The following is a 16,226-nucleotide window of genomic DNA, read 5'->3' as shown; positions in this document are numbered from 1 at the left end:
TTTGAATTGCGCGTGTTATTTTTGACGGTAGTAACGGTATATTACTTGATCAGTCAGTCAGAATTTTTTTTCGCCTCCGGCGGAATTTCGCCATGAATCCCCCTTGGCTTGAGACATTTCGATCTACGACATTATTTGACGTTCGTGAATTGAAACTAACTTTGATTGTAGATTCTAGTTTTTAGTTCAATCAACCTTTTGTATTGGAACTCAAAACTTGATATACATAAACCCTATCTCGTCTTTAGTTAGAATGGGTTTTTATTAAGAAGTGTAACTAAGATTGAGATTGAAATGAACCATTTTTTTATGAAAAAAAATCTTTTATGTCATAACAAATGTTATGATGATATGAAATATTCTTTAAAAAACAATTTCAGACTCAATTTTATTTCGTGTTTTTTGTTCTTCTAAATACTTAAAAAAGGGTTGTAAAAATTTACACAAAGGCCACAAAAATTATTTTTTTTAGGTGCATTGAATTTAAACGGTAATTTCAACTAATTTGGGTTCCCCGAATCTAAATATGTATGCAATATTTCTATCAGCTTTTATATTTATTATTATTTATTTCGTCTTTGGTTTCATTACCGTACAGACTGATGACTTAAAAACTAGGAAATTCTTCTTAAGCCTATTTTAAAACGACGTTTGCACATATTAAAATTAAACAAATTATACACTAAATTAAAAAGTTCACAACACTTGTCAATAGGGTGGTTTTGGCCATAGGCAGTACGGTGGTGAGGAATTGAAAGAAACTGACGTTGTCGAAGTGTTCTCGTTGGTACATAAATGTTAACACGTTGTAGAATGTAAGCACAGTCAATACGGTTGGTCAATGTGTCGAATATAAAACCTTGCTGCAGTTCGACGCGCCGCTTTTCGAGTGAGGTTAGACATATCAGAGCACACCTTTCCTCGTACGGTGGGTTTGTTATTGAAATGAAAATAATTTAAAACCTTCAGAGAAGTTTCTGCACTTTCTTTTTACAAAAACTCAAATCAAAAACATATTATTTAGAAATAAAAGTTTTATATGAATTAATGAGCTTTAAATAGAATCAAGTTTTTTTTACACTTTCTGCTGTGATGTCAAAAATACTTGTAATGACATTTTTCCATAATCAGTTATCTATCAATTTTACTAGTAATAAACTCTTTATTACCAAAACTAAATGGCCGAATTTGACAAAATTTCTAGTTGAGGACACTATTTACCAAATCTATAATTGAAAAAATAAGCACCAAAATGGTTATGATGAAACATGTTTATTGAAAAAACTCTTCCTGAAATGATTTTAAAAACTAATCTTTTTTATTTCCATACTGTTTTTTCAATTTTTTAAATAAATCTACCGAATTTTATTGTACAGTTTTTTTTTCAATTTTATAATCAACTTGCCGGATTTTTTTAAATCAAACTTTTTAAATTTTTAAGACATATTTTTAACAATTGTTTCCTGGTTTTTAAATTCTAAATTTTTGTGTTCTTCAACCATAAGCCTTTAACTCCAAATTTTAAATTAAAAAAAAACATAATTTCAACCTTCTGTTCTTTCAGGACCCAATATTTTAATCAAAAGAGACAAAATACTCAGAGCTTGTAATTCAAAGCTTAAAAACCTGCGATTGAAACTTTAAAAACTTTTTATTAATATTTTTTATATGAAATCATATTTTTGGATCGATCATGATTTTTAAATTAATCTAAAAAGTTTGAAAAATTGTTCTAAGTAGCAACTTTCAAAATAAATTTTAATACGCAGTGTTAATAACAAAAGTTTTGAACTCATTTTTTTTAATTGTTTATCAGTTTTTATCATTCACATAATTACTCATTTTCTAACATTTCTTTGTCAGTGTAGTTGAACATGGAGGATTTTACTTTATTAAAGGTTTTATGTCTGGCTTCTATAACTGGCACTTTTAAAATAATTATAAATATATTCTTCTTTTTATAAAATTAAATTAAAACATCAAACATTGAATAAATTCTGTTCAAAATTCATTTCTTATTCAGTAATCGGTAATTTACATTTTAAATCGTGATTAAATATTTTTTGTTCAAATTAAAAAAATACAGCGGAATTTCTCACTAAACTTCCAGTTAAAAATGAGGAAAAGAATTAGATGAATAAAAATTAACAATTATTATCATTTTCCTAACATCTATTCATGCTAAGTTTTGTACAAGATTTGACATTTATTTTAGAATTCAGATATTTTTTAATTTTAAATTTGCTAATAAATTCTTTTGAAACTAATTTATTTCTTACTTTCTTGACTTATCGAAAATTTGAAACATTCATTGTTATATGTTTCCAAAATTTTGCTTATCAGTCATTTTTTTAGTTTTTGTGTTGAACATGAGTGACAAATGGTGTAAGAAAACCCTTTCCTTTTCAATTGTTTTTTTTTGGTATTGTTATTAATTTTATCTAAATTTGAATTTTGAAAACCCCCCCGGAAGGGTCCAGCGCACGGGCCTGACTGGTCACATTTTTTGTACTTCAAAGTTATTTTTTCGTTCTACATAGTCACTATTTGGTCACTTTTTTCGGTCCTCAAAGTCACTATTTGGTCACTTTTTTTCAAATTTTGGTCACTAAAGTCCCTACTATTTCATTGTCAAACCGCTACCAGCCCTGGGATTGGGCGATAGAAAATTATTTCTACTCCACAACTCTATTCCCCCCAGATCTACATTAATTGATCGCACTAGCTGTTCTATTTCAGTTATTGGCCCGTTGATGTAAATTTGCAAGTCATCTGCATAGAGCTGATAACTGCATTTTAAGATGGAGGGGAGACTATTGACGTAAAGGCTAAAAAGTAGGGCACTTAAGCACGAACCTTGAGGTGTTCCATCTGTTAGAGGTTGTTCAGTTGATATCTTATTGGAACAACGCACTACCTGACACCGATTTGTGAGGAAAGATGATATGAGGTTACAGGCAGGTGACGAGAAACAAAACTCGGATATTAACTTCCTTGACAGCAAATTATGGTTGACACAGTTGAAAGCTAAGGAGAAGTCAACAAGCACCATTACCGTGCAATGATCGTTATCAAGGTTACTGAGGATGTCGTGGGACACTTTAGCTAGAGCAGTAGTTGTTGAGTAACCTTTACGATAGCCAGACTGATGCTGAGCGAGAAGAGGAGGAGTGTGTTGATTCAGATGCTCAGTTATTTGTGCAAGTAGAACTTTTTCTAGCAGTTTAGACATGGCTGGCAGTACACTTATTGGTCTAAAGTCTTTGGCAGCAATCGGATTATTTATTTTTGGAATAGGAGTTACAATGGCTTTCTTCCATATAGATGGAAACCTTTCAGTTGCTATGATACTATTGAAAAGATGGCACAGAACAGGTAATATGAAGGGGCAAAGCATTTTAAGAAAATTAACGGGAATGCAGTCTGATCCAGTGGCATTAGAGTGAATATCGTAGAGTTTTTTAGAGATGTCATGAACAGATGTACTTTGGAAGTTAAATTGGATATTGCTGTTGCTTGAGTAATCATCGTCCCTTAACGGTGAATAACTACGAGACGATTGTAATAACGATAGATGTCCAGATGTGAAAAAGGTGTTTAGCTCGTCAACATTGACGTCTTGACTTAAATCGTTCATTTTGGAATCGTTATGTATTCCCTCTCTACGTAGGTTACACCATAGCTGTTTGGCAGGTAGATCGATAGAAAAACACCTATCAGCATAACGTTTTTTCGCTTGGGATATTAAGGTTCTTGCTCTGTCACGAATACGAGTGTAATCAATCCATTGGGGATCTCCTTTGAACCGGTTGGGGTTACGGACGTAAAGGGAATACGCTAGATCCCTGAGCGCAATTATACGCTCTATCTCGCTCGTGATCCAAGGAGTACGTTTATCGCGGACAGTTATCATTTTCTCAGGAGCATGAGTATCTAGAAGGCACTTCAGCTTGGATGTAAGATATGAAGCTTTGTGATCGATATCGTTAGTATCGAAGAAAGGTGCTAGGTCGAGTCTTTGGAAGTCAATGTGTAGTTGAGTCGTATCAATCCTTGCTAAACTGCGTACTTTAACTCTTTGTGGATGTGATTTAGGTACTCTCACGTCGGATATCAAATAAATAATTTCATGGTCCGAAATAGAGTTTGCATTAGCAGTTTTAGCTTTAGTTATATGCTGAGGTGAATCAGTGATCATGAGATCGATAGTGGTGGCGCAGTGTTCAGTTATTCTAGTAGGAGATGTGGGTAAGACCGTGAGATTGAATGTAGTATGAATACTGTTAAGAGCGTGTAGATTGATAGAAGGTAGGTTCGATGATACATTAATATTGAAATCTCCTAATAAATAGCCTCTATCGAAATTGAATGCTTGCAGATCTATTAAAAAAATTTCGTAGTGCTGGGCAAAAAGCGGATTAGATCCACAGGGATTATAAATGACAGCCACACAGATGTTCAAAGAATTTATTTTCGTTTGGACAGCTAGAAATTCGAATCTTTGGTTCGGAGGAGTAGTTGGATCATGAGTGGATTTCAGGATAGGTGTAGCTTTCAAGCCTTTTTTAACATACAGTCCTAATCCTCCATGAGTTCTTGCCCGTCTTTCGTGTTTGGTAGCAAGTGAATGGCGTAAAAAGTTATAGAAAGGGATACGAATTGGGCCAACAGGTGCAGATGTTTTTAACATGGTTTCAGATAACCCAAAGAAAGATACTGTGCTTTATCGAGAAGGAGTTTGACTCCATCGATATGTTTTTCAAGACTACGGACATTCAAGTGGCCAATGCGCAAATAAGGACAGTTAAAGTTAGACATGGTTAAGAGGAGAGGAAGTCGTCGGTTCGTTTAAGTGTGTAAGGATAACACCGGAGATGTCAGAATTTTCAGCATCGAAAAATACAGATGAGTCGTTAGGGCTTTCTGACTTCGAGGTTTCGACTAGTTCTTTTAGATGGTCAGCATTTTTTACCGAGCAGTAGCGCTTATGTCCTGGGAGTTTTACTGAAACATTACCGTTACGTATGAAGATGGATTGAATTCGTTTTTGATGTTTGAGTCGAAGTGCAAGATTACGAGTACGGAAAGAGGATGCAGACAGAGCTTCATTTAACGTAAAGCGATAATTGAGCGGTACTCGGTTGTTAAGTGCGGATAATTTAAACTCTTCGAACTTTTTATAATAATGTTTGAGTACTGTGTTGCGTTTATCTTCATGATCCATAACAACAAGGATAGTAGGACTCAAAGTACGGTCGGACCACTTCGACGGTCTCACTGGTAAACGAAAACAATTCACTACGTTAATTAAGAGATCAGGAACCCCCAAAATGAGAAAAACTTTTTCGATAATGGACTTAACATTTTCCCCAGGGTTGAATGGAATCTTATTCACTACAATTCTACGGCTATTCACACTGGTTGTGCAAGTGTCAGCAAGTTTTGATCCATTCTCAATGATGTCGTTTCAGACTCTAGATTTTAAATCTCGCTTTTTCCAGAAAACTAAGAATTTCTTTTAGTTTTGCTTCTTCGAAGTTTTGAACCATCTCGAGTAGATTGGAGTAACGATCCCAATCATAATGGTTTCTGATGTAGTTGAACTGAACACAGTTCAACAGGGCATGCTCTGTGGTGAAGTTCGTATCGCATAGTTCACAAAGTTTCGAGTCACGGATTTTCATAATTCCCAGGTAGTACGGTGAGTAGTCGTGCCCGCTGAGTAATCGGTTTAATGTTCGAATTTGGATATTGTTAAGTTCAATATTCCAATACCATGGTTTCTTGTTAAAATTCGATTGGAATTCATAAAATTTGATTCCTTTTTTGTCTTTATTTGCGATGTTTTTGTACCAAGTGTTTGTGTTTTGCAGCGATTCAGATTTAAATTGTCTGTATGCGTCATCAAGTCGTAGTTTATTCTCTATTATGATCGATCCATCTAATCCTTGCCTAGCTAGAGTATCTGCGTGTTCATTACCATCAATTCCAACGTGTGATGGGATCCATTGAATTGTGGCGTTTTTCGTTGTCGCTATTGTGCATATATCATGGGTGATTTTATCAAATTTCTTATTTTTCAGGTCTCTAGTGAGGATTTTACAGGCTGTTTGGGAGTCGGTAAATATCACCACACCAGTGATTGTGTTGTCTGCTTGTTCTAGGGCTTCTCTAATTGCTATAAGTTCTCTGTGCTATAAGTTCTGCAGTCGCTATACTTACTTCATTAGCTAGACTCATGCTTATCTTGGTGCCGGAAGTTGCGTCATAAATTCCTATTCCACATTTATTTGTTCTAATTGAAGCATCTGTGTACCATTGATCGAGGTGGCTGTAGTGATTATTAATCATTTCTTGGGCAAGCTTTTTCAGAACAATAGGGGACGTTTGTTTCTTTTTCATTCCCGATCCTATCATTTGTTCTTCAATTTTTACTTTAATCTCTATTGTAGGTTTTGTTTCTGTGTAAATCTTCTGGTATTTTTCAGCATTTTTTATGTAAATTTTTTCTATGAATGTGTATTGGGCTTCGTTTTTTATATTTAACAAGTCTATTGAATGAAGTTGTTGCGCGATTAAATCGTTTCGGTGTATGTGAAGGGCAATTCTTTTTTTGGCTAAGTAGTTTCGTTTGATTGTCAGTGGTTCTTCTCCAGCTATAGCAGCTAAGGTATTTATGGGTGTAGTTTTCGTGCATCCTGTAGCAATACGTAGACATTGTCTATTCGTAATTTCCAGCATATCACAATATTTTTTTGGTGTTGATCCATAGATAACAGCTCCGTAGTTTAAAAAGTTTCCATATAAAGCTTTATGGTATAGCATTAATACTCTTGGAGTGCCGCCGTACTTGATACCACTTATTATTTTCAGCATGTTTTGTTTGTCCAGTATACTTTGCTTTAGTGTTTTGATGTGTGTAGAGTCCTTCCAAGTATGGACAATCAACCGCCTTTTTGGTAGCTCTTCAAAACTCTGCCAATCAGTAGGACGTTCTTCTGATTGCACTGATTCCGTTCGCTGTCCGCATTCAACTGAACGTTTTAGTTCTCTCTCTTCCAGTTCCGCATGTTTTCTCCAGCCTACTTCGACAAGACTGTGAGGGGTGAATCATAAGTCTCGCATAATATTTTATATCGACTCTACATCTCATCTCTTCTCCAAAAAAAAACACAACTTAATTTGAGAAAAAAAATGAAAATCCTATAATTCAAATTTAATCATAAATTGTGACTCAAAACTTATGGTTTTCGTTTAAGAGCTCAGACCGTCTAACAGCAACTATAATGGATTGGAGGAGATCGCAAAAGGCAAGAAATTCAAATTCAGTTTCTAGATTTGTTAAATTGCTCTTTGAATTTTCCAAAGTCTCACAATAAATTTGCTGATTACGCAATGAATCTTCTTTAGGCTCCTGTGAATATAATTCAATCAGGGCTGTATTCAATAACATTTGCCGATTTTAGTTAAACCAGTAAAATATTCACAAATCTGAAGTATCTAGATCACAATCTGTAAATTAAACCTCGTTCGATTTATTCTAATTCAGGATCAAAAGCTTCTCTCTCTTTCTCTCTCTCTCACTGAAAAATGATACCACAGTTGCTTTACCTGAGTGGGACGGTTTCTTCTTTCGCTTATGTTTCACCTATCACAACCAATCAGATATGTTTCAGTGTCACAAATGTTTTTGAAATCTTTTTATTCCAGTCCGGATCGCAACCAATGAAGCGCCCAGCAACCAGTACCTTTGTAGTTTAAAACTTCATTTATTCTTGGGTACTATCGTTTGACATTGGTCCTCCAATTTACCAGTATCACGTGCACTCCTCTTAGCACAATCACTCAAAATGGAGCCATCAACTCAACTACAAAAACCTCCGATCCGAGGTATATTGTCAATGCAGTTGAAACCCAAAGTTTTTGCGCTGGTGATTGGCAACCTTACCAACCAGCGACGATGAAGAATTCATCTAACACCACGGCAATCGGCAACCCTTTCTTTTGTTTGGTTCCGACACTTAGAAGATGTTTGATAGTCAACATGAAATGTCATCAGTGATGTCGCCAACGCTGATGTTGACGAAAATTTCGGTTTGGGGATTCAGCGACAATGCTTATTTAGTCTTTCACGGTAACGCGTTCCAAAAATTGATGATGATGATCTGAAACCCTTCAGGCTTTACGGTCTTCATATGATATAACAATCAGTTCAATAAAAATGATCCAAAATCAAAAGTTAATTTGTTTATATCATCATCGAAAATATTAATACATGCTTAGCCATTTAGCAAACTTTCAAAACACGAAAACTCTGTAATTTTTTATACGTAAACCTTCCATCATTAGTTGTACTGAACATAAATTTGATTTCTGTACACTAAACCTCGAAATCGGTAACATACATCATGTTATACATCCAATCCTCATTTATTTTTTGCTACGCTCTGACAAAAATAGAAACAGCTTTATAGAGAGCAAACAGTTTTGAAGCACCCTCTAATTTCGTATCCAAATTAGTCGATAAACTATATTTATTCAAATCCTTTCTTCTTCATCCGTTTCAACATTACTTGGTCTGAAGATTAGTAGATCGATACATCCGAGACCCGGTCAACCACTTTGATAACCGGTGCTCAACCACATTCATTGCACTTGTCAATAAAAAGAAACTCAAGTCTTTCAATGGAGCTATCGAGAACTCTGATTGTTCGAACGGGTCTACAGTCACGGAAGTGTGAGCCTACACCGCCACGAGCTTCACCCTACAGACGACAAAATATCATCTTCGGGATCACAATCGGTGCAAATAGTTGAAGCGTCAAAACTGTCTCCTAATTATTTCTTCATCCTCTTCTGAGCATTCGTGAATTCACCTTAAATCAAACAAGTTCAACCCAACTGTCTTTCCACTGAAAATCAACATACATTTTCGCCCCAATAATTAAATAATTCGATACTAACTTCGTGTAACATTTTATCCATCTTCTGCTTTCAGCCATCTCTTTCAAGCACAGTTTTTCAGTTGCCTCTTCGGCACTATGATGGTCTCGGCTCGTTTCATTTATCCTCTAGTGCTTTCTCTTTCTATCTATTGCCGCTTCGGCCTATAGCCGGACTCTGATTCTTCTATTCTATCGCAAATTCATTGCTTCTCCCTTGCCTCGCTTTTCGTTTGTCACTTTGACCCTCAGAGGGATTCGGATCTTTTCATTTTCCGCTTCGGCCCTCAGCCGGACTCGGATCTTTTCTTTATTTGCCGCTTCGGCCCTCAGCCGGACTCGGATCTTTTCATTTGCCGCTTCGGCCCTCAGCCGGACTCGGATCTTTTTTATTTTCCGCTTCGGCCCTCAGCCGGACTCGAATCTATTTTATTTGCCGCTTCGGCCCTCAGCCGGACTCGGATCTTTTCATTTGAATTCCAAGTAGCTTCTCATTCTTCCACCGTCATTAAATTGAACATCCGGATTCGTTTTCTTCTATCATTCATTCCTCCCCCGATTTATTATTTGGATTTCTGCTGCGGTAAGCATCACAATGGAAATATCAACGCCGCCGTCGCCGAGGTCGAATTACGTCAATTTTTTTTACGAGGCTGCACTTAAGAAAAAAAAAACGCTTACCATCGTACCGGCTGCGCCAAATTGTAGAGTCCTTCCAAGTATGGACAATCAACCGCCTTTTTGGTAGCTCTTCAAAACTCTGCCAATCAGTAGGACGTTCTTCTGATTGCACTGATTCCGTTCGCTGTCCGCATTCAACTGAACGTTTTAGTTCTCTCTCTTCCAGTTCCGCATGTTTTCTCCAGCCTACTTCGACAAGACTGTGAGGGGTGAATCATAAGTCTCGCATAATATTTTATATCGACTCTACAATGTGTATGCCGTATTTTAATGTCTGGTCAAGTGTTATTCCTAGATATTTGTAATTTCTGACTGTTTCCAATGTTTCACCTCCCATCGTCAAATGGAGTTGTTTATCACTATCTTTAAATAGCATTGCTTTTGTTTTTGAGCTATTAAGATGTAACCCCAACTCTGTAGCTTTAGTCACAAATTTGTCTATTTCGTATTGCATTTTTTTAGTTGCTTGTGACAGTGATTTTGCTTTAACAATTTTGAAAAAATCGTCGGCAAATTGTAGTGTAGTTACATCTGGGTCAAGGTTAGTATTGTGTAGTGAAGCTGTATAAATATTGAATAACACAGGTGACATGACATCTCCTTGTGGTACTCCAGAGCAAATTTGTTGACTTACAATTCCTTGCTCTGTGTAGACTAGAGTTTTACGGTTTATCAAAAAATTATAAATCCATGTGCAAGTATCCTGTTTGCAGGCTTCGGACTCTTTTCAGAGCCCAACAAGAGCGGTGTAAAAATCAGCTCCGCTCTTTAAATTTAGTTGTGAGCGGAGCAAGAGTGGTCGATAGGAGCGGAGTGACCATACACACATGGAGCGTTTTCCGTCACTCACAAAACACTCAAAATTGAAATGAGCGCTCTATAAGAGCGTCTCCTAAAGAGTACTCCTAAGGTGTACACAATGTGCGTCCAAGTAATTAATTGATGGTGCTGTTCGCTTTGGTTCGTATCCAGCTGTTTTTTTGGAAGATGAATCAAAAAGATAATAACATCAAGCCGGAATAGATGAGAACAATATATTCTAATATAATTTGGTTCAATATAAGTCTCTACCAAACAACAAACCAAACAAGTCACGCTTAGAACCGATCCGAAAGTTCTTTACCGGGTGAAACTAAATTGCTCCCCCACGGTGGTAAAGGTAGCATAAGTCTTCTGCAGTATAGTGGTGCTGATTGAACATTGAAAGTTAATTTTGCAGTCCGTTAGCTAGTGTCGAGGGTGTTATTAACAAGATTTTTTTTGGATTTAGATTGTTTTGAATTCGTGAAATAAAATCAATACCTAGTATAGACTAGCAAAGAATGCCCCTAAATGTTTGCCAGAAACAAGTCGTTTCCATGGAGTTCTATGTGACTAACATTTGTTACGGGCTACAATTTTGAACGAAATATGCGTTTTTGAAAAACGTTATTTTTAACAAAATTTAAAATAATAACATATCGTCAACTGGGGCAACATGCAACACTTTCAACTGAAATGGCTTCTAAATAACCCACGTCCACAGATAATCATAACCTTTATACATCTTAAGTTTTAAGGTTGATGGGATATAAAATTAGTGCAGTCAGAAAATTATTGGTTTTTTCAGTTATTCTTAATTTTCAAAATACATTTGATTTTCACTATACTAAGAAAAAGTGATAACATGCAACAAACTTAGTTTTAAATGAAAAATCTAATGAAAATGTATTGTTTTTGATAAATTTTTGATGCCATAAAAACCATTACGTATAAAAATACCAATTTCAGTAAATTTAGGATCTGTTGAAACTGATTTTTGATTTTTTTTTGTGAACATAAGGATGCTGCATACATTTAGGGGTAAAGAATACTAAAAAATATTCTACTAGCTGAAATCATAAAATTAAATGTTCGGATGAAACGAGATTTACAAGGCGTCTCTTTGATTTGCATTTTGTTGCATTTTACCCCAGGCTGGTAATTGAATTATAAAAATATTTATTAAAAAAAATTTGGAGATTGCTCGAAAAATATTTTTATACCAACAGTTACAGAAAAATTAAACCAGAAAAAAAGTTTGTAGGTGATATCATTAAGCCAATCTGTCATACTGGGGAAAGCATTTCACGGCATCGAAAAATGTTAAAATTTGTACATCTATTGCTCGATTTTTAAAATTATTTTTAATTTTTTTTTGATGTTTTTAAATTTTGAATGAAAATGAAAAACTTTAAAATACTCACTTAAGATGTGAGAAATTATTTCATCATCATTTTGTAGACATTAAAAGATAACTTGATTGCATTATATAATATTAAAAATAAAACAGGGCTGTAGTAATCAAATATTGCATCCAACCCCGCTGTTACATGATGCCCTGTTTGACGGTTCTTGAACTCAACGAGGAAGTATTTAGTGACTAAAATTCACGAAAGCTAGATATTTGGTCTATTAACACCCGAATAAACGAAAAATTAGTGGGAAAAGGAAACGTAAAGTGATCAATGATTGTGAAAGGACCGCAGTTCAAGATTTTTTTTTGCCAAAAATTGACTTTGTGGGACTTTTTCGGTTTTCTGAAACATAGTTTAATATGCATTATGAATATTCAAATGATTAACATGTGATTTTCAGCGAGTTGTGAAATTCTTAAATATTCGATATGAATCCCTCAGATATCTAAAAAAATGGCAGTGCCAGATGTTTTATGCAATTTCTAAGTCAAGTGACATCAAACAGTCATCAAAATGTACGTACAAGTTTTTTTTTTTTAATTTGATAATGAAATTTTCCCCATTTATCTATTGTCATGATAATGTAGATATATGTTATTGAGTAACTGTAAACGATTACTTTACTTTACATAAATTTCATTAAACCATTGGAATTTGAATCTCGGCACCAAGCGCTTGCACGCTTTCCTTTCAAAGCGCTGCCTAAAGAATTCCATTAATGAGCGTCTTTTTTTTTGCTATGCAGATGATGGGACGGTTTCCTAAGAACACACTTAATTCCCCTAAGAGCACGCTCTAAGAGCTACACTGACGGAGCACACATCACTCATGTAAGTGAGTGTCGAACATTTATTTTCCGGGAAGCATGAGCAGAGTGTGTGCGGTTTAGCGCTCACAAGAGCGTGGGTTCCACTCCTCTTTGTGAAGCTTTGCTCTTGCACTAATGAGTGACTCCTCAGGAGTCGTCCGAAGCCTGCCTGTTTGAAACCATTGTACAGCATTATTCTGTAAAGTTGTTCAACATTAACTGTGTTAAAAGCGTTTGAAAAATCAAAAAAGACACCAATTGTTGTGTAGTTTTCTCTTCTTGCTGCTTTTATCGTATTTGTAGCGAACGTCACACAATGTTCTGTGGACATTCCCTTTCTAAATCCAAAAGAGAGGTCTGGAAGAATATTGTTTCTGTTGCACGTTTCTTGGATATCTTCTAGGACTGCTGCATTTAAAATTTTTACTAATGTTGGTAGTAGTGCAATAGGTCGGCTAGAGCGTACGTCATTGGGAGGTTTATTAGGTTTAAGAATGGGTATAATTTTTATTTCTTTTAAATCAATACGTTATCCGTTGATATAAACCCAATAAATAAATAAATAAATAGATGATTATCTAACGTGGACTTTCTCCACATTTCATTTAAAAGATCAATTATTTTTGTTACCGAGTGGAAATCTAGATTTTTTAGAGCACCGTAATTGAGATTATCAGTGCCTGGTGATGATGATGGTGATTTGTTTTTAAGAAAATTTTTCCAGTTTTGAAATTTTAATATAGTTGGTCTTGTGTTATTTTCAGGTGGTAGTGGTTCTAAGGAATTGGATGGTCCAAAGTTCAGCAATAGGAATTCCGTTGCCATTTCTTTACTATTAACTATCAGGTTATTATTAGGGTTAACTACCGGTCGTAGTTTCAATCTTTTTACAAGCTTCCAGTTTTCTTGCGTGTTTCTCGGATCAATAGAACCAGAGAGTTCTTCCATTTTGTTTTTAATGTGTTGAAGTTTGGATTTTTGAAATATTGCAGAAGATTTTTTCCACCGTATCAAATTTTCACTGCTACTGTATATGTTGTATTCTCTAAGGGCGTTTTGTTTTTGTTCATATAGTTTTGATAGATCTGAGCTCCAGTAATATTTTGGAGTATGTGTGCTTATTTTTTTGTGTTTTTTGCTAATGTTTTGAGTAAGCTTGGATATATCTTTCAGATTGTCAAATTCCCAATGTTTTATTTGTGCTATTTCTTCGATTATTTTTTTTTTATCGTAGAAGTATTTTTGTTTGGTTTTGATTCGCAGATCTAAGTTTGTTTCGATCATCAAATGTCCACTTCCACCAAAAGCTTTCTCTATCACATTCCATTGAACTATGTCGAAGAGGTTTGTTGAACATAGTGTCAGATCTATCGCACTTGATCTCTGATTAGCTACTGGAGGTATATAAGTGGAGACTCCAGTGTTGAGTAGCATGAGATTAGAACCTACTATAGCATCATGGACTATTTTTCCTTTGGTATTGGTGTCATTACAACCCCATATCACATTGTGACTGTTGACATCTCCTCCTACTAAGATTTTTTCAAATTTAGAAAGTTCGTTGAAAAAGATTGTTATTGCTGCTTCTAAATTGTTCGTTGATATTCTTGGATTTACGTAAGTAACCACCAAAGCTAATTTTATCGTAGGTATGTATAATCCTAATGTTTCAAAATCTTCTGATTTTGAAAGATTAATTTCTTCAAATTTCAAATCTTCATTTAAAAATATTCCTACTCCTCCAAATCCGTCTTTACGGGGAGCAAGAATACGATGGTAACCTTGAATGTTCCATCTACCGGTAGATATTTGTTCTGGTTTAACCCAAATTTCAGATAGTAAAGCCGCATCGAATTTTTGTGTATACAACTCATGGCTAAGCTCGTTTTTGTTTCTATATAAACTTTGAATATTCGCTTGTAGAACCTTGAATTTGATAATACAAGACTAACTGTCTCCCGACAGTCCCACCAATTTACTCAATTCACCAATAATGCATGCTGATATATCTCCTCCAGCTTTGCCGTGTGTTTTTGTTATAATTTCTAATTTCGTGTTTACTGTAGCTATTAGTTTTTTCCACTCTTCTTGTGATTGTTTTTTAACCGATTCTTCTATTTCTTTTCTCAACCTTTCTAACTCTTCAGTTTTGTGATTATTATTTAAACCCATTCCTCTAGGTTCCTCTTCCATTTTTCTTTTTTTGGCGAATTCTTGTTGATTCATTCCCAACACGCTTGCCACTCCTGGTACTATTTCTTCATTTTTATTTTCTCTTCTAGACCTATTTCTCTTATCATTATGATTCCAATTATTATTTTTTTGTTGTGTTTGTTGGTTAAATCTTGGGCTCTTTGCTGCTACTCTAGAAAAGGATTCTGCTGGCGTAGGAAATTCTTCGGAAACTCTTAGTACATCGAATATATTTTCTGTAGGTATCTCGTAGTATTGTTTTGCTTCTTGATAAGTCATGCTCTTTTTTGCCATAATTGCCTGTATATTTATTTCTTTTTTCCATCGGGGACATGTTTTATCAGTTGTCTTATGATTACTACTTCCACAATACAAACATTTTAAAATATTACAAGAATTATCAGTAGGATGCTCCGTCGCACAGTTTAAACATTTTTCATTGGACGCTTTACAGTTTTTGGACAAGTGGTTGTAACGTAAACATTTAAAACAAATCACAGGTTTTCGGACAAACGGTTGAACTCGGTGAATTACGGAACAAATACTGATGTCAGAAGGTAAAATATTGCTACGAAAAACTACACCCATTTTGTAAGTTGGTTCTTTTTTCTTATCTTTAAAACGATGCATTCTAAAAACTGATTCCACTTCTACTTTTGCCTTAATGTAATCTTTAATTTCTTCATCTTTCAATTCCAAGGGTATCCCTGAGATCACACCTGTTACTGTAACGAATTGCTTAGGAATATATGCTTTATAGCCCTTTAAGTTTAAATTTTTACAGTTTGCCAAACTGTTTGCGTCTTTTATATTCCCAACATACACCGTTACCTTATTTCTGCCTGTTTTATTTATATCCTCTATCGATTTGTCAAACCCATTTTGGTGTAAAAGAATTCCGACTTGTAGCCTATTTACGACTTTCTGTTTTTCCGTGCTCTCTACTACTACTCGATACGGTCGACAATCACCTGTCTTGTAGTTATAATTTATGTATACTTTTTCCGATTCTGCTTTGTCCTTGTTTACTCCTCCGTTGTTGACCGGTGTTGCTGTGTTGTCATCTTCCATCCGTTCTAAAGATCCGGAACTCTCCAGCGGTTGATTGAGGTTATTGGTTGATGCTACTCCATCTGGAGCAGCATCTTTCTCACTCATTTCGGGACGAATAATAATAATTCGTCACTCCACTTGCGCTCTATCACAGGAAATATCACAGATCTTTATTTCGAATATATCACAGAATCTCTAAGGCTAATAACAATACGACAATTTAAAATTTGGTTTTATAATTAATCCACGTTAAAAAAAATACATGTACACTAGACCGCTGCAGGCTTTGTATAGGAAATCTGAAATTTATAAGTTATCACAACTCCCATACCA

Source organism: Uranotaenia lowii, chromosome 2 (assembly GCF_029784155.1).
Source record: "Uranotaenia lowii strain MFRU-FL chromosome 2, ASM2978415v1, whole genome shotgun sequence".
Taxonomy (NCBI): Eukaryota; Metazoa; Arthropoda; class Insecta; order Diptera; family Culicidae; genus Uranotaenia; species Uranotaenia lowii.
The sequence above is the reverse complement of the archived record's forward strand: the minus strand, read 5'-3'. Positions refer to the sequence as shown.